Source organism: Mustelus asterias, chromosome 8 (assembly GCF_964213995.1).
Source record: "Mustelus asterias chromosome 8, sMusAst1.hap1.1, whole genome shotgun sequence".
Taxonomy (NCBI): Eukaryota; Metazoa; Chordata; class Chondrichthyes; order Carcharhiniformes; family Triakidae; genus Mustelus; species Mustelus asterias.
In genome coordinates, this window is record NC_135808.1 from 58,748,886 (window position 1) to 58,772,795 (window position 23,910).

A 23,910-nucleotide genomic window follows, 5' to 3' on the forward strand; every position below is an offset into this window, starting at 1 on the left:
GGATAAAGCTCTCAGTGCTCCCGCTGTCAAACAGACAATAAAGCACATGATTGTTTACCTGGATATCCATCATTGAACGATCAAGCCTGTGAGGCTTAGCCTGGTCCAGGATGATTGACGCCACCGTTGGTCCATGAACGTCACTGCAGGCAGCTGAAGTCGATGCTGAGGACCCCTGCTGGTCGCTCGTGGTCATCGTCGACCAACATGGCCACCCCCATGAATCGCGCATGGGTGAGGGCGCCAAACTCAGCGACCCCTGGTGGTCATACTCCTCCGACTCCGTCGACCGCAATGGCGTCGTCCTGGACTCGCACGTGGACGAACCCCGCGAGGACTTCGACGACGATGGTGATGATCCCAGTTCCGAAGAGTCGCAGGCCGCACTGCCGTTCCTGGGCTTCGATCTGCACACCTTTGCATAAGCCCCTTTTTACCGCATGCGGTACAGATTACCGCTTTAGCGGGACACTTTTGTCGGGTATGTTTTGCTCCTCCGCAGAAATAGCACCGCGGGCCGCATGGGGCTGCAGCCATCGTCTGGCCCACATGGGAGCACGCCATAACACAGCACTTCAAGCCCGAGGGGCGAGGAGGGATTTGCGACTGCTCCTGCCACGTTGTCTCCACGTGGTCCTCTGGATATAGGACTAAGCTCTTCGAAGCCGACTCGAGCATTTCAGCTAATTCCATGGCCTGGGTAAGATTGAGATTACCCTTTTCTAGCAGTTTGAGACGGATGTATGAAGACCCGACCCCGGCCACAAACGCATCTCGGGCGAGGTCGTACATGCTCTGCTCAGCCGACACAGCTTTGCAGTCACAGCCCCTGGCTAGCTGTAAGAGCTCATTGGCGTAGTCCTCCATGGTTTCGCCCGACTGCCGACGTCGTGTAGCGAGGAGGTAATGAGCGTGGATCTCGTTAGGAGGTTTCGTATAGCGCTTCTTTAGAAGCTCGAGGGCCCTAGGGTAAGTGGTGGCCGCACGGATCGCGAGGTAGACTGTGTCGCTTACCCTCGCATGGAGGACCTGGAGTCTGTCATCATCTGTGGTGACCGCTGCGGAGGCTGCCAGGTAGTCCTCAAAACACTTCAGCCAGTGGTCGAAGGTGTTAGCAGCGCCCACCGCACGTGGATCTAGCGTCAGACGTTCTGGCTTGAGGATTTGCTCCATACTCTCCTTTCTTTTTTTTCTTCCGTCGAGAGTTTAATTTTAGTTAATAAAATTGATGCGCATCAATTGGACACGAGGCTCGAAGCTTCAGTAAAAGAAGGCTTTTAAGAACATAAGAACATAAGAACATAAGAAATAGGAGCAGGAGTAGGCCATCTAGCCCCTCGAGCCTGCCCCGCCATTCAATAAGATCATGGCTGATCTGACGTGGATCAGTACCACTTACCCGCCTGATCCCCATAACCCTTAATTCCCTTACCGATCAGGAATCCATCCATCCGCGCTTTAAACATATTCAGCGAGGTAGCCTCCACCACCTCAGTGGGCAGAGAATTCCAGAGATTCACCACCCTCTGGGAGAAGAAGTTCCTCCTCAACTCTGTCTTAAACCGACCCCCCTTTATTTTGAGGCCGTGTCCTCTAGTTTTAACTTCCTTACTAAGTGGAAAGAATCTCTCCGCCTCCACCCTATCCAGCCCCCGCATTATCTTATAAGTCTCCATAAGATCCCCCCTCATCCTTCTAAACTCCAACGAGTACAAACCCAATCTCCTCAGCCTCTCCTCATAATCCAAACCCCTCATCTCCGGTATCAACCTGGTGAACCTTCTCTGCACTCCCTCCAATGCCAATATATCCTTCCTCATATAAGGGGACCAATACTGCACACAGTATTCCAGCTGCGGCCTCACCAATGCCCTGTACAGGTGCATCAAGACATCCCTGCTTTTATATTCTATCCCCCTCGCAATATAGGCCAACATCCCATTTGCCTTCTTGATCACCTGTTGTACCTGCAGACTGGGCTTTTGCGTCTCATGCACAAGGACCCCCAGGTCCCTTTGCACGGTAGCATGTTTTAATTTGTTTCCATTGAGATAGTAATCCCATTTGTTATTATTTCCTCCAAAGTGTATAACCTCGCATTTATCAACGTTATACTCCATTTGCCATATCCTCGCCCACTCACTCAGCCTGTCCAAATCTCTCTGCAGATCTTCTCCGTCCTCCACACGATTCACTTTTCCACTTATCTTTGTGTCGTCTGCAAACTTCGTTACCCTACACTCCGTCCCCTCCTCCAGATCATCTATATAAATGGTAAACAGTTGCGGCCCGAGTACCGATCCCTGCGGCACGCCACTAGTTACCTTCCTCCAACCGGAAAAACAATGGAGCTATCAGAACTTTAACACACTATCCCAGACTGAAGGGGTCCCGTCCGAGCAGGGAGTCTTGTACCTCTCCCAGGAGGCGGAGCCTGACTGGGATGTGCCACAACAGTAACAAACACAGGTGTAACAATCCCACCCTAACTCAACAGCAACATTAGTACAATCCCACAGTAACCTATATACATTCCTGTAGTACTGGCCAGCCCTGGCTCAGTACTATCCAGTGGGAACCAACGATGGTTCACCACACTGAGTTTATGGATTAATAATCTAGCAATAATACCACTAGGCTATCGCCTCCCCAAAATTTGTGAAATCAGAACAGGACTAAAGGCACTGAATACTCAAAGGCAATGGGCCCCGAGATCATTTCCTAAAAGTAACAATGCAAATACTAAGAAATCACATTAGTGGAACTACCATATTGAGTTGAGGGGCAGGAATTTCCCCATGGTGTTCAGGACTCTGGTATCAGGGTCAAATGGGAGGTTTCACTGTCACTTGGTTTCACTTGGAGGAAGCAGTAGGCTGCCTTTTCTGCTCAGTATGCGAGAGGGTGCCCTGTGATGGTGGTGGTCCAGAAAAATGGTTCGGGGTGGGAATAGTGCCAGCAAACTATGGCGCCACCTGTTGGTGTAAATCTCTGTGTCCATTCACCTCGGTGCGCTCTGCCTGGGGCCTAAAAAATCCAGCCTAAGGAATCCGGCTGCGGCAGCTTGTACAAGTTGACATTTTAAATTGAAGATTAGACCACTTGTCAAGCTGGTGTGTGTAAAGTCAGAATCCGCATCAACTCAGGGTGCATTTTGTAACTTTGCTTGTGATTTACTCCGAATGTGGTTAGCTTCCAGTGGAGAATACAGCAAGGACATGCAGACTTGAGATATGACAGCATTAGGAAAAAAAACATTAAATTCTCATTTCAGAAGGACAGTAGATAACAGTATGGATTTGGAAAAGAAAAGGACTGCTGGGAATTAGCCTGGTTATCTCTTTGTGACCTGCCAAAGGTTAATCAGTACAGAAAATCCAAGAATTATTTGTACATCGCTCTACCTCATGTCGATGGTAGAACATCGCTTTACAAAATGGAAAGGATACTGTGATTATCACAACCCTACCCCTCTGGTACTAGTGTTTAGGTTATCACTGACACAGGCAGGCTCATCAATACACTCTAATGCACCAGTCACCTGGGCCAGTCAATTCTGGATGTAATAACAGCTCTACTAGTAATTTAAATGGCAGTCGTACCACAGGTAAAGTAAATGCTTCGCTTTAAAGCAATTCGTACTGTTCAGTTTATCATTTCCCCAACTCTACACTCCAAGCTTTCATTACAAATCATGGCTGTGATTCTCCCAACCCACTGCGCATAAAAATGAGCAAGCCAGGAAAATCCTGTGGCGGCCGATTTGCAGGGTTTGCGTGAGCGTCCGTGCTCCACTTGCGTCTCTCAGCGCTGGAATTCCGGCAGCATCGGTGAGGAGACGCACAGACCATTCAAATGGTCATTTCAATGTTATTTTAATGCTATTAGTGGGCCCAGTGGAGTCTCGGGAGGCCATCAGTGCAGGGCCACTGCATATGTGCTGATCTCAGCACTGACAGATCGGCACGTGCGCAGCAGCCCGCTCAACGTGCTGGTTTCAGCCTCTCCAGCGGGAATGGGGCCCGACCCCTGGAATTTAATGATATTCACGCTGGTGGCCTCTGCAATGCGGGAGACTCTTCTCTGAACTTCCACTGAAAAAAACAATGTGAATTACTTCAGTTTTCAAGTGAATTCGACACTTAGAATTTTGGGGGGAGAATTCTGCCCCATGGTATAATTATGTATAACAACTTTCAACTGCCTTATAGACATTTGAACTAGGAAAGAGTGAATTATTTCAGATGAGCTATTCCTTCAGTGAGCTTGTGGTTCAGTGGGTAGTGCCCCTGCCTTTGAGTCAGAAGCCCTGGGTTCAAATCCCACCCAAAGACTTAATGACCAAGGAAGGTGCGTGCATAATGTGATCAGACAGGTTGATTGTCAACTTGTAACTCATTCAAACACACACCAATGGTCGTTGTTAAAAGTGATCGAGACTCCTGGTCAGCCATGTGATAGAAGGAAATTGAAGCCTCTAGTATCATTATTCATAGCTCCGGATAACATGCAAGTATATGGGGGTGCAGGGTGCATGGCCAGTGTGGATCAGACTGGTGCCAACAGCACGGAGTTCAATTTCTGTTCCTACAGGGAGTGGATTCAGGATCTGCCTCCTTGCCTTATGCGGGGTGGAAGTCGAGACACTGTAGATTAGACTTCCCTTCAGGCAGAGAACTCAAGAAGAAGAACTTCTTCAGCAGGACTCCAATTTATAATGCTCCACAACACTGCTCTCTCCCAGAGGAATTCCACTCGCGCTTTATATGGAATGACACAGAAACAACAGATCTGCATTGCTGCTAATGCTCTTACACAAACCTCTTTCCATCTCTTTATGTCATCCCATCAAGATATTTTTCTCTTCCCTACTCATGTACTCCCACAATTTCCTCTTCAATGCAGCAATGCTGTTCAACTCAACCATTCAATTTGGTAGCAAATTCCACATTCTACCCATTCTTTTGAGTAAAGGAGTTTCTCTTGAATTTCTTATTGGATTTATTAGGCACTATCTTAAAGTTATGGCCCTGAGTTCTGCTCTCCCACAAGAGGCAACATCTTCTCTATGTCTATCCCATTGAGCCCCTTTGGAATTTTTAGTCTTCTATCAGATCACCTTGCAATCTTCGATTTTTCAATGGTTTCAGATAAAGCTCGGCACAACATCGTGGGCCGAAGGGCCTGTTCTGTGCTGTACTGTTCTATGTTCTATGTTCTAAGACTGCCAGTCTATGTATCCTTTCCTGTCCCGTCCAGGTTCCAGTATCTGCCTTGTAAACCTTTTCCAATGGATCACTTTGCTGTGATCCTAGTCAGTGGCAGGTTTAGATTTGATTTTGATTTGATTTATTATTGTCACATGTATTAACATGCAGTGAAAAATATTGTTTCTTGCGCACTATACAGACAAAACATACCGTTCATAGAGAAGGGAACGAGAGAGCGTAGAATGCAGTGTTACAGTCATAGCTAGGGTGTAGAGAAAGATTAACTTTCTCGACAGTAAGGTAAATCCATTCAAAAGTCTGACAGAGGAGAAGCAGAAGGGAAGAAGGTTAGTTTGGAGTGGGCGATTGGTTGAAGTGGATCAAGGCGGCCAGATATAGTTGGTAGCCCCTGATCAATAAACAGGTCACTGCTGACTGTATGTAGCTTTTCACCAACGGCACCAGTTTTCCCAAAGATAATCTATTTCAGGATGCAGTGATGGAAAGCTTTACTTTTGCAAACAGTCGATCCAGTTAAAAGGAGTGGATTAAAGTACCACAATTGTAATGTAAAAATGAACTCCAAGAAGATCTCTGTAATGAAATGGAGTGGTAAATACGTCATGATTAAAATGTGGCCAAGTAGAAAATGGTCCTGGAATGTTGCTGTAAATTGAATGCATTATAGTAGCAGTTATCTATCAATCTTTCACACACTGGACAACTTATCCTATTTGACCTCTGGGCACAGTTCAGAATATTGTCCAATAAATATAATATAACATGGTGGAACATTACTGAAAATTTTCATGTTGTTTTGCAGGAGGTTGCCATCACCGTCTTCTGCTACAATTCCATTCAATTCTTTTCCTGTTAAAATGTTATTAAAGCCCAATATCTTACACCTAAAAATCCATTTCAACTCTGACTTTGGTGATGGCTGGTACATGGGCCAGGAAAGTATAAAATATAAAATATGTGTATGCACTTGAGGGGAAAATAAAACTACTCAGATGCACACAATGATTTGAATTGTGTCATTATACTGATAAATGTGTTTCAGCTTCAGTTGCAATACATTATTTTGAAGTCTCATTGCTGTTTGACTGAGGCTCCATGTGGAGTGAAATGTCGTAATATAACCCTGTCTCAGATAAAATGCGTGTACGGGATACACAACGTTAGTTGGCTATTATAAGCAGTTTAACCATAAAAGATAACAATCAGATAGCATAGTTTTATACAAGATTAGAGACACTGCATAAGGGTCATCACCATTAATTTCAGTCAGTCTCGCTGTCTCATATTCTTTCTCTAACTCTTTCCCACTTTCTGTTTGTACCTCTCTTTTCGGTTATCTTCATGACTCTTTCCCTCTACCTTTTTCCCATCTGTCACTCTGTTTTGGTTTCATTTATTTGTGCGGCTATCTCGATGTCTCCAACTCGCTGACCATCATTGTCTCTGTCTCATTACTTGATTCTGTCACATTGCATTTCTCTCACTTTGTGTTTCTATAAGCTGTTTCTTTTTTTATTATTTTTTAGTGTCACGAGTAGGCTTACATTAACAGTGCAATGAAGTTACTGTGAAAATCCCCTAGTTGCCACACTCCGGTGCCTGTTCGGGTACACTGAGATTGAATTTAGCATGACCAATGCACCTAACGAGCATGTCTTTTGGACTGTGGGAGGAAACCAGAGCACCTGGAGGAAACCCACACTGACATGGGGAGAACGTACAGGCTCCGCACGGACAGTGACCCAAGCTGGGAATCGAAACCGGGTTCCTGGCATTGTGAGGCAGCAATGCTAACCAATGTGCCACTGTGTTTCGATACTGGGACAGCAGGTCCATGAACTAGGTCCTATTGCCAACATAATTTCATCCCACTTCCTTATCCCAGCAGCAGATTCGAAGACCAGGTCAACATTAGTTCTAATGCTACATTGAAGATCACCTGCACACGGCATTAAGTGTTAGCTGATTTATGTGATTAACCACAATGCCAGGTGCAAACTCACCCAAGTTCAGGGACAACATGAGCAGGGAGATGGTGCAACTCAAATGTAAAGAAATGGAGACAGCAAAGGCTGCAATAATGTGGGATAAAAATTCAGAAAGTCGCTGGATAGCCTCAAAGATGCTTCAACCCACTAGCAGACCTGGGCAGGTGATTAAGAATTGGTTGACAAAAATTAAGAGAAAGAGAATTCTAGGCACAGGTGGTGCTGTACGACCTGCTTGCCCCATGCCAACACAAAGCACCAAACCAGGTCAGGAATGCAGCATGGGTCAAAGGAGGTGTCGTCAATTTCACGCCAGCGCTGACAACTACTGTCTCGATACATTCCAGCCCTGCATTGCTCAATAACTGAGGGCGTTCTTGCAGTAGACGGATCATCTACCTCTCTGTCGACGCAGACTCTGAGGAGACAGGTCTGTGCCGCATGGGTGCACAACAGCTTACAGAAAGAGTCAGCGGCAAGATCTGGGGTGCGATTCTCCCATCCCGCTTCACTGCTTTTTTAGCGCAGCAGGCTGGGAGACTCTACTAGCAACCGATTCGTGCTTGGCGTCCGGGCCTCTACGCGTCTCCCAATGCCGGGTTTCCTGCACTGTCAGCTCCACGCCTACGCAGCAGCTAATTTAAATCAGTTTTGAATCTCATTAGCGGGCCTGGAACTGACATCCCCAGGCCTACTGTCACCTGCATCCACCTGCTGCCCTCCCCCCCACCTCCCCTCCGGCCAGGAGTGGTTCACTCCAGCGCGGTACACTATAGCTCTCCACTAATGGGAAGCTGGCAGCCTGACCCACTGGAGTGAAAGGGGGGGGGGAATTGATGCCCCCCAGAGGGTCGGGGGCCAGGGTGGTGCCCCCTGGGCATTACCACCTTAGCAGTGCCAGCATGGGCCCCTTGGCACTGCCCAAGGGGCAATGTGCCAATGCCCAGGGGATACCCTAGCACTAACCATCGGGCATGGGGCAGTGCCAAGAGGGCAGGGCCTAATGGGGTTGTGCCTGATGGGGCAGGGTCTTTGGGGGGGGGCGATCTGTAGGGATGGGGGTTTCCGGTGGGGAGGGAGGGAGGCCAGCGCTCGGGGCTGCAGCGGGGCCGAGGGGGGGGGCGTGCAGTTTGGGATTACTGATGGGTGCGGGAGACTGGTGGGCGGGGGTGGCAGGAGACTGGTGGGCGGGGGTGGGTCGAGGCTGGCCCGGACATGTCCGGGAGACCAGCGATGGGGCCGTGGGGGACTGAGAGGGTCGGCGTTGCGAAGGTCGAGGGGCTGGCCAGCGATGGGGCTGGCCAGCAATTGGGAGGTCGGCAGACAGGGGCCACTGCGCATGCGCTGATCTCAGCACTGACAGATCGGCGCATGTGCAGTGGCCCACTCAGCACTATGTTGCTGACATCTCCCATGGGAATAGGCCCCGTCCACTGATTTCTGGTGTGATTCACACTCATGCACTCTGCAGCACAGAGTGTGGGAGCTTCATTTTGAAAATCCCGCTGAAAAAAAAAGCATGATTTACTCCAGTTTCACAAATTCGACACTTGCAATTTTTTTGGGAGAATCCCACCCCTGATTCTTGAGCATCCTTCCTTCCTGTGGATCTATGTAGAATGTGCATGCCACACTTGTTGGCTATCCCTGGATCCAAAGGTGACGTTTACTCAGGGCTGCAAGTTCCTGTCATGGAGCTTCATGTGATTGAACAGTCCTTTTTTTCACCCAGAGGTCTTTGGGCCCATGGAGCAGAGCGTTCCATGAGGCAGTGGGATTCAGAGTGCAGGATTTGCTTCTTTTTCTTTCCTTCTCTGCCACCGCCTTGCCTCATCATTAAGACGATGTGACTCAAAGCACGTTGTAGCTTGATGGACAAGTTGTCGCCATTCTGAACCATTGGTAGCTCCTCCCCTCCCAAAGTCAATGCTGCTGCATTTTAAGGAAATATTGAATGTTTTTGAAGTGTTTTCTTTGCCCTCCCCTGGAATGCTGGCCATTTGAGAGTTGAGAAAACAGGGCCTGGTGGGGGAAGCATCTTTATTGATCAGATACAAGAGTTTTATTTTGGCAACATTCAAGGACAGGTTAAGCCTCTTGTATGCAGAATTGAAGAGATTGATTGTGGCATTGATATGGTGCAGGGTGGACAACAACACTGCAAACTGTAGATCATGTATGCTTATGGTGGTTAGTGTAGTTTTGGCACAGAGGCGACTGAGGTTAAAGAGTTTTCCATCTAAGCAGTATTTAATCCTGACACCAGAGAGCAGTCGATCTTTGATGAGGTGAATAGCCTGTCAGGTAGATTGTAAGAAGTTTAACAACACCAGGTTAAAGTCCAACAGGTTTAGTTGGTAGCAAAAGCCACTAGCTTTCGGAGCGCTGCTCCTTCGTCAGGTGGAGTGGAGATCTGCTCACAAACAGGGCACAGAGACACAGACTCAATTTACAGAATAATGAGTGGAATGCGAGTCTTTACAGATAATCAAGTCTTAAAGGTACAAACAATGTGAGTGGAGAGAGCATTAAGCACAGGTTAAAGAGATGTGTATTGTCTCCAGGCAGGACAGCCAGTGAGATTCTGCAAGTCCAGGCAAGCTGTGGGGGTTACAGATAGTGTGACATGAACCCAAGATCCCGGTTGAGACCATCTTCATGTGTGCGGAACTTGGCTATCAGTTTCTGCTCTGCGACTCTGCGCTGTCGTGTGTCATGAAGGCCACCTTGGAGAACGCTTACGCGAAGATCAGAGGCCGAATGCCCGTGACCGCTGAAGTGCTCCCCAACAGGAAGAGAACAGTCTTGCCTGGTGATTGTCGAGCGGTGTTCATTCATCCAATGGCGTAGCGTCTGCATGGTTTCCCCAATGTACCATGCCTCGGGACATCCCTGCAGCTTGCATTCCAATCATTATTCTGTAAATTGAGTTTGTGTCCCTGTATGCCCTGTTTGTAAGCAGATCTCCACACCACCTGACGAAGGGGCAGCGCTCCGAAAGCTAGTGGCATTTGCTACCAAATAATCCTGTTGGACTTTAACCTGGTGTTGTGAGGCTTCTTACTGTGTTTACCCCAGTCCAACGCCGGCATCTCCACATCAGGTAGATTGTAAACAGTATTGGAGGGCAATCACACAGCCTTGCTTGACCCTGGTCAGGATTTGAATTTTGAAGGAGTCTGTTTCAGATTTCCTGCTGAAGAAATTTTCAGTCATATGAGACAAGGGCAAGGTTCTTGGACATCCAAATCTTTGCATCTCAATCTACAGAGCCTTCCGACTTACTGAGTCAATCAGGTTGATGAATGCAATGAAGAATTCTTGTTGTCATTCTTCACATTTTTCTTGGATTTCTCTGGCAACAAAGACTATGATGTGGAGATGCTGCCGTTGGACTGGGGTAAACACAGTAAGGAGTCTCACAACACCAGGTTAAAGTCCAACAGGTTTATTTGGTAGCAAAAGCCACAGCTTTCGGAGCGCTGCCCCTTCGTCGGGTAAGTGGGAGTTCTGTTCACAAACAGGGCATATAAAGACACAAACTCAATTTACAAAATAATGGTTGGAATGCGAGTCTTTAACAAAGACTATGTCAGAGGTTTCCTCTGGAAAGTCTAAAGTCTCTTCGGTTTTGCTTTCACTGAGCACAGATCCTTGATCGGCTATTAACACATTCTGCTATCTTATCTTTATGCTACTATTAGCACCTTCTTTACTCCTTAACACTACCATTAACTCTCTTTGTCTTGTGTCCTTCACTTCTTTGTCAAATCTCTCCTGAGCTCCCATCCCTGACCTTCTACTTTTCTCCACCTGCTCCAACCCCTCTCTTCAACAGTATAAAAACCAACACATTTCTACCTCTCGCCAGCTCTAAAGAAGAATCATTCAGACTCAAAATGCTATCTCTGGTTTTCCCTTTTACAGACCTCCTAGACCTTCCCAGCATTTCCTGTTTAATAACCTCTCCTTGTATGTGTGGATGCACAGTATACAGTGGGATGCCTTAGAACATTTCTCAGTCAGCCTGACATGACTTGGTATCCTTTAATCCGTGAACAAATCAGCTTGGAGGACTTCCCTGGCTGTCAGCAAGAGTGCTGGAGCATTGCTGGATGGAACCACTGCCACCATTTTATTCTCGGGTGAAGAGCCGTAGCTATTTTATCCCAATCGCAGGAGCAGCTCGGTAGGAGCTGGTCTTACAGCTCATGACTACAGACCTGACAAAGCACAAATATAAAAGATTTCCTCATGTACTCACAGGCACCACTATTGTGGGAACAGTAGGTCCAAAAACTGGGTCCAAAAACAATGGGCGGAATTTTCCCATCCCACGACCACGGGAATCATAGCGGGCGGGACACGGTGCATGCAAAGGTGACCTCCGATGGGATTTTCTGAGCTGGGGCGAACTCGGCCAGTAAATCCTGCCCTGTGGGTCCAGAATCTGCCACGCTTCCAGCGGACTCCCATCATGATGTCGATGGGGGTGCATTGGGAAGTCCCAGACCTGGGCCCTGGTGTTTCTACAGATTCGTCCTTTGATGACCTCCACTGGGAGTGATAGGGAAGGGATGACAACATTTCATTGCTGAGTTCACATGTCTCCGGCTTCTCAGTCAACGGGTCCATCATCAACCCAAATGGCCTGACCTTGTTGGGTGGGCTGGGTTAAGGGGTGGGGGATGGTGGGGGAGGTGGAGGGTGGGGGTTGGGGGGTTTGACGCGGGAGGAGAGGCAGATACACAGACTATGATCCCAAACTGATCTCCTAAAGAAAGAGAAGCTAACCTTCTTTTAAAAATATAAATGCAGTCTCCTTATACAAAAACAAAGATTACCCATGGTGAAAGGTCTCCCATCAACCTTCCCCACCCCCATCATCCCTCCGATACCTACCACTGTGCAGCACAGGTGAGTGTTGTTTCAGTCAATGGGTGCCCACGGTGCAGTCACAGTGGCACAGGTGCCCTCCACTGGGATTCAAAATGACCAGCCTGCCTCCAGAAAGTTTGACAAGTGCCAGCAGACGTTCCCAGCAAAGGTGCCCTCTTTCTGCGGGTTCCTCTGGCCCCAGGGATAAACAGACAGACACAGAGCCCGCTCAGTACTGAATCTTCTCAATCCTCTCAGGCAAGACAGGGGACATTGTTTAATTGAATTTTCTTCTCACCGACTATAAGAGATGCTCAAGAGCCAATAAAACGTAGAAATATTTATGTCCGACACGGTCAGACTCATAATTTAACTTAAAAATCTATTATGTGTAATGTATCCTTGAAAGTATATTAAATGTCACAATAAATACGTTATAGGCTCAAGATGAATGGAACCAAACAGAGTGCCTGGCTGGAATTACTGAACAAGTGCCCCTTTCCCTCAAACCCTACTTAGAAAGCTGCACTCTCACCAAATAAATTACAGCCATATAACTGCAGGGCTGCTTGATGGATTGTGCAGTGAAACAGCCATTGGAGCACTCTCTGAGTGATGCAGTTTAGTGTAAACTGTCATTTTCCTTTGTTATTTAAAGTCTAAGGAGACAAAAGATCAACAAGCAAGATCGTTTGTGTGTTAGAAGGGCACCTCACACACAACACACAGCACTGTGGGTGGTGGTGGGGGGGGAGAGAGGCTGGAGAGGCACAGAACTACCTGCTGAGTGTACCTATTCCAGAAATATTTTAAAATTGTTATAATTCACAAGCACTCAGACCAAAAAAAGCACTGTTGGAAATCTGGCTTAAAAAGGCAGTTAGTTATTTGTGCTCCTTTTACTGTTATTAATAATATGTTCTTTACTCTCTCTTATGCACAGAGATGCTTTTGGAAAAGAATTTTCACTGCAGATTGAAATTTGATTATTATATCTTCAATTTTACTGACTATTTTTCATGTCATCTTCAGCTGTGAGCTGGGAGTCAGTATTGTCAGTTTTAGAGGCAGCCTTATTGTATCTGCCCAGACAGGGTGAATAGGTGATGGAGAATGAGACAATAAAATTATTATCAAATTAGTAATATACGGTTTCCATGGTACTTGAGTGGTGCAGCTCACTGATGCACTCACTGGGACTGTTGCAGAGCTGGAGCAGGTGGGAGGGAAATGGAGTTAATGTTTAATCCCAGCGCTTGGGGGATGAACGCAGAGGCTTGGAATTTCTGCTCCCGAGTCAAGACCTCAGAGTCGAGAAAATTCCTGACTCGGCAAACGTGACTCAGGAGAAAGTGCCAGACTGTCGGACCTTCGTCTCATTTGTGGGCAGGGTAGGAGGTGGTGAACTGGAGGTGGGCAACCCCACCCCCCACCCCCCCACCCCCACCACCCCCCTCTCATCTCCCACCACCCCAAATTCAGGAATGTGAGAATTACAACTATCTTAAAGAAAGAGGATAAATCACACCGAGGAAACTATTGAGGTATTTCCCTCATTTCCACAGAAGAGAATACCCTGACACACATTCTCCTGAGTCACCTTACTCCTCGCCCAGAAAGAGTGTGGAAGCAGGCACTGAGGCTGCCAGGGTCCAAGGTGAGCTATTTAGAAGGCTGCACCCCTCTCCCTCCTCCACCATGCCACCTCATGCCCCTAACACCCAACCCCATGGCTCCTCGCACACTCTGGCCGGTATTTTGCGACTGCGCTCGGGCAAGGTTCGTAAAATCCCACTCAAGGCCAATGGAGAATTCCGCTCTGCGAGCCTCGCCCGCGCCGATTCCAGGACGGGTGAGGTAGTAAACTTCTGGTCTCTATGTCAATCTTTTCCCCTCTACCCACCCCCGTGACCCCTCAAAGCCTCCATTGCAACTTATGCCCCACTACCCACTATTACAGCCTCTCATACCTTCCATGGAACATTTGTGCCAACTCATGCTGACCAACTGCCCCTCACTTATCTACATATCCCTTTATAGCTCCTATCCCAGTTCAGTGCCACTCATACCAACATATACTTCACGCTCATCACCTTTTGACCTTACACCCTCTATGTTAACTCACCCAGGATTTATCATGCTGAGATAAAATAAAATTCAAAATATCTATTATTTCACTATGCTAATAAAATACTCTGATAAAAGCCCATTCAATGCATTTAAATCTCTTCAGGTACTTAGCCCCTTATAAAAATTAATAGTTTTTTGAAACACTTAATCACTTATAATAACAAACATTTTCTTCAACTATTTCATGCCTTATACATACAAACATTTGTATTCATAACCCCACATCAAAGACAGCTAATCTCTCAATAACCTCTGAGCTGTCAATCAAACTGTGAATTTATAGCTCCCTTCCCCAGGCCCCATTACAATGATGATAGGGTGTGGAAGCAGTCAAGCAGCACTAATCCTATAATGATAGTCTTCTGGTTTACATCAACAAACATCTATTGAAATTTCAAGCATTATTTCTTTTCAACTGCGGGCTGCTATTTCTTTTTCAAAATTTAAAGGTCAGGGCATTTAAATGACTTGACTGTTCTAAAGATTTTTACCACTTCTTACGCATATTCATGCCTACTCCTCCTATTCAAAGATGGTACCTGACCTCTCTCAAAGGGATACCTGACTTTGCTCAAAGGGATACCTGACTTTGCTCAAAGGGATAGCTGGCCTCTCCCAAAGGGATACGTGACCAATCCCAGAGTATCTTACCTTTACACATAACCCCGGCAGGTTTGGACCTTTTCCTCAAACATCTCAGTCCACAAGTCCTGTTTCAGAAATCTGGGTGACCAAAATTGCTTCTGTTTGGAGACAGCTGCACTTGTATATAAGCAGTGATCCTGTGAACTGTAGATCTGTGTGAAATGCCTCTTGTCCCTGATCCCACCATCCTCCACAGTGAAAACGATGAGTGCCAGGTTCAGAGGTGGGACCTCCAGATTCTGGGCTCCGGCACCATTTACGCCAAGTTGCAGAGCCATCCCAACTTTACAGAATATCAAGCTTGAGTGTTTTTAGAAAGGGGCCTTCTCAGAGACTGGGGACAGGAATTATATAAAAGAAATACTTGTATATATAGAGCAGTTTTCAAGGCCACCCGATGTCTCAAAGTGCTTTCCAGCCAATGAAATCTTTTCAAGTGTAGTCACTGTTATAATGTAGGAAATGTGTCAGCTAATTTGCACACAGCAAGTGATAATAGCCGGATAATCAGTTTTTTTATGATGCTGATTGAGGGATAAATACTGATGAGGAGACCAAGAATATCTCCCCAGCCTTTCTTCAAAACAGTGCTTGCATCACCCGAAAGGGCTTTCGGGCCTCATTTAATATTTCGACAGAAAATGTGGAACCTCTAACAACCCAGCAGTCCCTCAGCACTGCACTGGAGTATCAGGCTTTTCTAACCAATAGTCCACGGGCCACAATGTAATCAGTGAAGCCTTTTCTATGTGGCCCCTGCAGCCACTGGCTCAATATGCTGGTAAGACAGGGAAGCGAATTTCCAAGATTTTGCATGGGTCTGCTCCTCCATGCACAGCAGCACGTGAGGCACAGAAAAAGTCTCTGACTGGAACAGCAGTGAACACCAACAGCAGTGAGTGTACTGGGAGATGCAGGGGCCCAGGGAAATAAAGGTGCAATGGGCCCAAGAGGGAGAAGATGAAGCTGGCCTGGTTTTGGGGGGGGGTGCGGTGGGGGGGAGATGCAGTGACCTCAAGGGGGGCAGAGGGTGTGGCGGGCGTGGGGTGACATTGCCTGGCTGGCTAGAGAAGTTGCTACTTGGCCCAGGGAGGGGGATAGAAGGTGGTGTGTGTGTGTGTGTGTGTGTGTCCCTGAGTGAATGCATGTGTCAGGGAGAGAGTGAATGCATGGTTGGGGGAGAGTGTGAGAGTGCATGTGTGGAAGTGAGTAAGTGAGTGAGTTTGTGGATGTGAATGTGTGAGAGTGAGTGTGTGAGTGCATGGGAGAGAGTGAATGAGTGTGTGAGAGAGTGAGTATGTGAGAGTGAGTGGAAGAAAGTGCAGGGGAGAGTGGCAGGAGAGAACGAGTGAGTGAATTTGTGTGCCTGGCTCATTTCCAGTCTCAGGATTATCTACCGACACATACTCTCACCCACTCTCACAGTGGGCGAGAGTGACTGAGCAGACACCCTGAGACTGGGGAGTGAGCCAAACACACACAAGGCTGGATTTTCCATGAGCCCCCGTGGCGTGTTTCGTGGAGACCCGCCATTGGCTGGCGGCAGGGTCTTCTGGTCCCGCCGTTGTCAATGGGAATTCCTGTTGTATGCATCCCCCGCCGCCAGGAAACTTGTGGTGGGAATGGAATGCAGGTGGGAAGGGAAGATCCTGCTGGTAAGAATGGCTGAAAAGTTCCAACCACACTCTCACCTAACCCACAGACCACAATCAGTAAGGATAGGCAACAACACCTCCTCCACGATCATCCTCAACACCGTGTCCCACAAGGCTGTGTTCTTAGTCCTCGACTATACTCCTTATACACCTATGACTGTGTGGCCAAATTCCCCTCCAATTCGATTTTCAAATTTGCTGACGACACCACCATAGTGAGTGGGATCTCAAACAATGACGAGACAGAGTGCAGGAATGAGATAGAGAATCTGGTGAACTGGTGCGGCAACAATAATCTCTCCCTCAATGTCAACAAAACGAAGGAAATTATCATCGACTTCAGGAAGCATAAAGGAGAACATGCCCCTGACTACATCAATGCGAACGAAGTAGAAAGGGTCGAGAGCTTCAAATTTTTAGGTGGCCAGATTACCAACAACCTGTCTTGGTCCCCCATGCTGACACTATATTTAAGAAAGCCCACCAACACCTCTACTTTCTCAGAAGACGAAGGAAATTTGGCATGTCAGCTACGACTCTCACCAACTTTTACAGATGCACCATAGAAAGCATTCTTTCTGGTTGTATCACAGCTTGGTATGACTCCTGCTCGGCCCAAGACCGCAAAAAACTACAAAAGGTCGTGAATGTAGCCAAATCCATCACACAAACCAGCCTTCCTTCCATTGACTCTGTCTACACTTCCCGCTGCCTCGGCAAAGCAGCCAGCATAATTAAGGACTCCACGCACCCCGGACATTCTCTCTTCCACCTTCTTCCTTCGGGAAAAGGATACAAAAGTCTGAGGTCACATACCAACCGACTGAAGAACAGCTTCTTCCCTGCTGCTGTCAGACTTTTGAATGGACCTACCTTGCATTAGGTTGATCTTTCTCTACGCTCTCGCTATGACTGTAACACTACATTCTGCACTCTCTCGTTTCCTTCTCTAGGAACAGCATGCTTTGTCTGTATAGCGTGCAAGAAACAATACTTTTCACTGTATGTTAATACATGTGACAATAATAAGTCAACTCAATCAAATCAAATCAGATCAAACCCTCTTACAGTCTAATGGTCATTTTTATTCATTACTCTTTTGTATCAATTTATTGCCTTGACATCGCTTTAGTTTGGCTCAGCAAGTTGTTTCGTTTCTTCATACTCAACTTTTCTTTGAAATTCATACATCTTTCCAAAATCTGCTCATTGGCCCCTTGAGTGAGAAAACAAATACAAATGTGCCCCCCCCCCCCCCCCCCACTCCCCCATCCCCCACCACCTCTCACACACAAATAGGCTGGCTAAACCCTGTGTGGATTGTTCCTGGAGTGGGATTCGAACCTACAGCTTTCTGACTTGAAGGTGGAGCAGGAGAGTTAAGTCAAGAAGAAAGACAGATCCAATAATAATCATGTCAAAATAGTAGAGGAGTTGGATTTTTATAAACATTATTCCACATGAAGTGTTTTTTTTCCCCCTCGCTATTAATTCTTTATGTCAGTTCCCTCATGTACCACTGCAACATTTCAGCTGTTACTGGGTTGACAATCCTCTAGGATTATCCAGGAGTCATTAGGAATTCAAGACTAATTTCCTGGGCACTGCTGCGAGAAAAACTATAGGGTAATTAAAATGAGCTTTTTTAAAACAAATTTTTTTTTAACACTTTTAATTATCCCCAATGAAAATATTGGAAATGATGAGAAAAAGACGATTTGACTTGTTGGGAGGGGGATGGAATCAAGTAATGAAATCTCCAGGAGATGGCGTTACCCACATGCAGAACTGATTATGTTGAAAGAAAAATATGATCCCGGTAATTATTTTTTTTGTTCACCGGAATTTCTTGTTTTCTCGAAGAAAATAACAGAGCAGGAATTGTTTCAGATATTTTTGGAAATCCACCTTCTCAACCTTTCCCATAGGCCCTTGGCTTCAAAGCAGCTCTCAGACAGAAATGCTGGTGTCTTTCAATTTTGTTTTATTATGTGTCTGGAGTCGCTGTCTTTCTGATGAGATGTGGGCGGCACGGTGGCACAGTGGTTAGCACTGCTGCCTCACAGCGCCAGGGACCCGGGATTGATTCCCAGCTTGGGTCACTGTCTGTGTGGAGTTTGTACATTCTCCCTGTGCCTGCGTGGGTTTCCTCCGGGTGCTCCGGTTTCCTCCCACACTCCAAAAATGTGTGGGTTAGCCATGCTAAATTGCCCCTTAGTGTCAGGGAGACTAGCTAGGGTAAATTCATGGGGTTATGGGGATAGAGCCTGGGTGGGATTATGGTCAGTGCAGACTCATTGGGCTGAATGGCCTCCTTCTGCACTGTAGGGATTCTTTGATTCTATGATTCTATTTTAAACAGAACCCCCATCTGTCTCTCGAGTGGATGTTAAAGATCCTGTGGTACTATTTCGAAGTCACAGCGAATAATTTTTCCCTCAAACACCACCACAGAATCAGATTATCTAGCCATTGTCACATTGCTGCTTGTGGGAGCTTGCTGGGTCACATGTTATGTAATCAAGAGGCGGCTAGATATAGCACTTGGGGAAAAAGCAGGATTAGGTTATTGAGTTGGACGATCAGCCATGATCGTGATGAATGGCTGAGCAGGCTCGAAGGACCAAATGGCCTCCTCCTTCTCCTATCTTTTATGCTTCTATGTTTCTATGTTCCCTCTGTTGCAAGAATGACTACATTTCAAAAACCCTTCATTGGTTGTAAGCACTTTGATATGTTAAAGTTAAAATGAGGAAGGTTGGCTCCATGGTTATCTATACTGTCATTCCAGGACATGTGACTGGCCTGTATCCATGAGTGAGATGACAAGAATGTCTCAAAAATAGGGAGACTGAACTTCAGGTTACCCAAAATGGCAAATTTTACTAAACAATCAAAGACGATTTCCTGCCAATTTTCTCTTTAACTTGGGGAGAACAAAAGTACTCCTGGATGTCCCTTTCAGTGTTTGAGTCCCTGTTAGCCTGTTCTCAATTTGAGCTGCACCCAATAGATTAGTTGACAGCACCTACAGTACTGGCATTTGCACCAACAATGTCCAGTTCGCAAAAAGCAGGACCAATCCAATCTGACCTATTGCCACTCCATTGGTCCGCTCTCAATCATCAGCAAAGTTACAGAAATTGTCGTCGACAGTGCTACCAGGCAGCACTTATTCTGGGATAACCTGCTTACTGATGCTTGGTTTGGGTTCTGTCGAGGTCACTAGACTCTAAATTGCATACAGCCTTGCTCCAAACATGGTGAAAGAAGCTGAATTACAGATGTGAGGTGGCAGTGACTACTTTTGACATTATTTGACATCATTTGACCGAGTGTACAAAGAACAATACAGCACAGGAACAGGCCCTTCGGCCCTCCAAGCCCGCGCCGCTCCCCGGTCCAGGATTGAATCCTGAATCCAGGATCCCCGCCCAATTTTCCAGCCTATCTACATACCAATATCCTATCCACCGAGCTGTCCCTCACAGCTACGATGCTTTGTTCATCACAAGCATCAAGGAACCCGAACAAAATTGAAGTCAAAGAACAAAGAACAGTACAGCACAGGAAACAGGCCCTTCGGCCCTCCAAGCTTGTGCCGCTCCTTGGTCCAACTAGACCATTCGTTTGTATCCCTCCATTCCCAGGCTGCTCATGTGACTATCCAGGTAAGTCTTAAACGATGTCAGAGTGTCTGCCTCCACCACCCTACTTGGCAGCGCATTCCAGGCCCCCAGCACCCTCTGCGTAAAAAACATCCCTCTAATATCTGAGTTATACTTCGTCCCTCTCACCTTGAGCCCGTGACCCCTCGTGATCGTCACTTCTGATCTGGGAAAAAGCTTCCCACCGTTCACCCTATCTATCCCCTTCATAATCTTGTACACCTCTATTAGATCTCCCCTCATTCTCCATCTTTCCAGGGAGAACAACCCCAGTTTACCCAATCTCTCCTCATAGCTAAGACCCTCCATACCAGATAACATCCTGGTAAACCTTCTCTGCACTCTCTCTAACACCTCCACGTCCTTCTGGTAGTGTGGCGACCAGAACTGGACGCAGTACTCCAAATGTGGCCTAACAGCTGCATCATCAGACTCCAGATTTTATACTCTGTACCCCGTCCTATAAAGGCAAGCATACCATATGCCTTCTTCACCACCTTCTCCACCTGTGTTGCCACCTTCAAGGATTTGTGGACTTGCACACCTAGGTCCCTCTGTGTTTCTATACTCTTGATGGCTCTGCCATTTATTGTATAACTCCTCCCTACATTATTTCTTCCAAAATGCATCACTTCGCATTTATCTGGATTAAATTCAATGGGAATTCAATCCGGACTGAAGTCAATGGGAATCGGGACTAACTCCCTACTGGTTAGCACCATGGCACAGTGGTTCTGGATTCAATTCCAACCTGACTGTCTGTGTGGAATTTGCATGCTCTCCCCGTGTCTGTGTGGGTTTCCTCCGGGTGCTCCAGTTTCCTCCCATGGTCCAAAAATGTGCGGGTTAGGTGGATTGGACATGCTAAATTGCCCCTTAGTGTCCGAAGTTGTGTAGGTTAGATGGGATTAGCCATGGTAAACGTGTGGGATTACAGGGATAGGGCAAGGGAGAAGGTTTGAGTAAAACATTCTGTCAGAGACTCAATGGGCCGAATGGCCTCCCCTGCACTGTAGAGTTTCTATGATTCAATGATTGGAATCATACCAAGCACAATGGAAGATGGTTGTGGTTGTTGGAGATTAGCCCCAGGAACTCCTTAATGTGTCCTAGGGCCCAACCATCTTCAGATGCTTCTCGTCAATGACCTTCCCTCCATTATAAAGTCAGAAGTGTAAATCTGCACTGATGATTGCATAGTGTTCAATATTATTTGCACATCCACAGATACTAAAGCAGTCCATATCACGTGAAGCATGATCTGGACAATATCCAGACATGGGCTGTCAAGTGGTAAGTAACATTCACACCAGACAAGTGCCAGGCATTGACCATCTCTAACAAGAGAGAATCTAACTGCTTGATATTACCAGTATTACCATCACTGAATTCCCCAGCATCAACATCCTAGGAATTACCATTGGTGAGAAATGTAAATGGATCAGCCATAAAAATAATGTGACAACAAGAGCAGGTCAGGGGCTGGGAATTCTGTGGAGATTAACTCACCTCCTGACTCTCCAAAGTTTTTCCACAAGGCACAAGTCAGGAGTGTGATGAAATACTCTCCACTTGCCTGGATGAGTGCAGCTCCAACAACACTCAAGAAACTCAACAACATCCAGGATAAAGCTACCCACTTGATTGGCACCCCATCCACCAACTTAACTATTCACTTCCACCACCATCAGCACACAGTGGCAGCGGTATTTAGAAGATGCACTGCAGCAACTCACTAAGACTTCATTGACAGCACCTTCCAAACCCACAACTCTCCCACCTTGAAGGACAAGGGCAGCATATGCTTGGGAACACCACCACCTGCAAGTTCCCCTCCAAGCCACTAATCATCCTGAATGGGAACTGTATCAGTGTTCCTTCACTGTCGCTGGGTCAAAAATTGACACTCCCTCTCTAACAGCACTGTGAGTGCACCTACACCACGTGGACTTCTGCTGCAGCTGCTTTAGCTACTCATAGCAGGAGATCGGTTTTCATAGTATGTCACGCTCATCTGTCACCATCCTCACACATAAAGTGCAGCTCGTCTTCAACAGCTCTGTGATGCCTAGCATCCAACTTTGCCTAGATCGAACCCTCGTACTGCTATGCTCTCCACATGGACTGCAGTGGTCAAGAAGGTGGCTCACTACCGCTTTCTCAAGGGCAATTAAGGATGGGCAGCAAATGCTCACCTTGTCAGAAATGCTCACATCCACTGAACAAACACAGAAAAAAACCTTTGGGTGAAACTTGTAGCTTAGATGTTAAATGCACTCATTTTCTTTCACTGAACAATAGAAACCTACAGTCGTTCTCTGAAACTTCCATTTCTGTGTCAGCCTGCACACAGAGAACTCACAGCTTGGCGATTCTAAACACACAAGTGGGTGTGAAATTGAAGAGGAATTTGGTGGAAAATAGATCTAGGCTTTAAATTTCGTTGTGACATGTTTTACTCAAAATCTTAACTGTGAAATGGGAAAGCTCAACTCAAGGCATGAATCCACAGCCCCTAAACTATCTGTGATTCGGACAGGGACAGTGTGACATTTTTTTTCTCCTCAATTCAGTCTTTCTATCGGACATGCTTCCAGATATTTCATTATCAGAGTTTAGAATTCCCTATCACAGAGCAGAAGTTTTTCTTCCATTCCACGTGCCAGATCCAGGATCCATCTGTGGGATGGATTTAAGACAAAATATGGATTGACAGGCAAGGTGGGAAAAAGCCTGCACAATTCAGGGCAGCCTCATTGCATCCTTCAGAAAATTTACCACCCGGGATTAAGCCTGATGCACTGCATTGGGTTCAGTTGCCTGGAACAGGGTTCAAACTTTTCCAGCCATGGAACCCTTTTGACCTCCCAAAAGTACTGATGGAACCCCTGGGAAACATTCCTATTGTATTGAAGAATTAAAGCACCAAAAAATGCACACTTTTTAAGAAGTTAATTCATGGGCTGTGGGTATTGATAGCTTTTACTGTCCTTCCCTAATTTCCTTTGAACTGCATTGCAGAGGCATTCAAGAGTCAACCACATTGCTGTGGGTCTGGAGTCACATATAAACCAGGCTAGGTAAGGACAGCAGATTTCCTTCCCGAAAGGACATTAGCGAACCAGTTGGGTTTTTACAATAAGCAACAATGATTTCATAGTCATTATTGGACTCTTAATTTCAGATTTTTATTAAATTCAAATTTCACTATCTGCAGTGGTGGGATTTGAACCCAGGTCCCCAGAGCATTATGCTGGGTTCCTGGATTACCAGTCCAGCGACAATACCACTGCGCCATCACCTCCCCAAACAGCACTACGCCATCACCTCCCACAATAGGCACAGACATGCAAAAACAAATGGAAAAAGATGTTTCAATGTCTTAGATGTATACATTTATTGGTTTGGTGGGCCTTCCAGAAGAGGCAGGGGCAGATCTCCCATTGGCTATCTAGCTGATAGACGAGATCCCTATGCCACACGATTCTGCCCCTTGATTTAATTCTTCTCCCAGTCGGACCATTGGCACAAAAAACTCTCCCACAAAACATCATTACACCAGGCCGTGCTGAGTGTTAACGGTCACAATATCTTGGTGATTGCAACATGATCAGCTGATCATAGAGAGCTCTCCACAGTCCTATTGTAACAATACATTGCAATCAGTACTAAACTCTCACTAGCACAGCCAGAGCTCTCCACAGCCCCAAGGTAC

At 46.6% G+C, this 23,910-nt stretch overlaps 1 protein-coding gene across 1 annotated transcript in view; it reads right to left on the reverse strand.

Moving 5' to 3' along the window:
• Positions 1–23,910, reverse strand: part of astn1 (astrotactin 1) — a 2,581,734-nt gene that overhangs the window by 462,976 nt on the left and 2,094,848 nt on the right. The gene's annotated exons all lie outside the window — the stretch shown is intronic.